Here is a 1,387-nt window from a genome sequence, read left to right as displayed (position 1 = left end):
CCTATGTACCTGGAATTTAATTATGCTTATTTGGGAACAGGGAAGGATTGGAAAGGCCCTGGCACAGCTGGGATTCTAGGACCTCAGAATCACAGCCTGTGGAGGGAAAGTCCATTGTAATTGACTAAAAGGGGCAAAGTTGGAGGACTGATCAGTCCATCAGGAACTACCCAGGGGCTCAGACAGGTGGGGCGGAGGGCTCTCACAACTGCCTTGTCTCCTGTTTTGGTTGCTTTTCCTGCTTCTTTTGGATTAGCACGCATTAGGCAATGTCTATTTCAGCACAAACTTGAGGCCTCTCTTTGGTTTCTAAAGGGCTCTGGGCACACTCTGGATTTTGTCCCTCCTGTCTGCTTCGCATTCTCTCGGTTGCCCTGGCTCAAGGCCTGAAGGTCCTCTTTCCCACCTCCTTCTCTCTTAGATGAAATAAACCATAAAGATAAATGTGGAAATTAATGAAATAGTAAACAGAAATAATGAAATAACAGACAGAAAGCAGAAATGATTACCACAACCAAAAGCTGATTATTTAAAAAGACTAATGAAATATGTGAACTTTGGACAAGAGTGATCAAACAAAAATAAAAGGCAAACAATAGTAAAATGAAAAAGGATACATGGCTACAAATAAAGTAGGGATTTCTTTAAATCATAAGAGAATACTATGAACAAACTATGACAATATATCTCAAAATCTAGAGAACACGGAAAAAATAGAGAAAACTATGTTACCAAAATTGTCTCAAGAAGAAATAGAAAGTCTGAATTAAAAAATCACAATTAAAGAACTTAAAGCAGGACGTGGTTCCATAGTGTAGCAGTTAGCAGGTCTGCTTTACACGCAGAAGGTCCTGGGTTCTCACCCCAATGGAGCCATAGTCCATGGTCTATGGCCATGCCACCCCGAACAAGCCCGATGTGTGATCTCGGAAGCTAAGCAAGGTTGGGCCTGGTTAGTACTTGGATGGGAGATCACCTGGGAAGACCAGGTGCTGTAGGCATAAAAAAAAAAAATTAAAGCAGTATTTAGAAATTTTCCAGTGGGAAATATATGGGCTCCAGGTATTTTAAAAAAATTTTTATCAAGATTTCAAGGATCAGATAATTCTTAAGTTGTAAAAACTGGTCAAGCTACTAGAAAATGAGAAATAGCTACCAAACCTATTTTTAGGAATCTAGCATAACATAAAAACCAGAAAACTATAGCAAAAGAAAGTTATAGCTAAAAAATCCTAAAGAAAATATTAGCAAATTGAATTTAGCTACTACAACCACTGGTTTATGTACTTTAAAAAGGTGAATCTTTGATGTATAAATTATATCTCAATAAAGTGGTTATGAAAATATGAATCCAATGATGTAGTAAACCCCCACACACATATCACCA

The 1,387-nt window shown here is 38.1% G+C and overlaps 1 pseudogene; it reads left to right on the top strand.

Annotated features, from left to right (window-relative positions):
- Positions 1-885: 885 nt before the first annotated feature.
- LOC111729685 lies at positions 886-1,001 on the top strand (annotated as a pseudogene).
- Positions 1,002-1,387: the final 386 nt, after the last annotated feature.

This window comes from Pteropus vampyrus, unplaced genomic scaffold (assembly GCF_000151845.1).
Source record: "Pteropus vampyrus isolate Shadow unplaced genomic scaffold, Pvam_2.0 Scaffold275, whole genome shotgun sequence".
NCBI classification, from domain to species: domain Eukaryota; kingdom Metazoa; phylum Chordata; class Mammalia; order Chiroptera; family Pteropodidae; genus Pteropus; species Pteropus vampyrus.
Note: the sequence above shows the minus strand (reverse complement) of the source record. Positions and strands in the feature narration are given on the sequence as shown.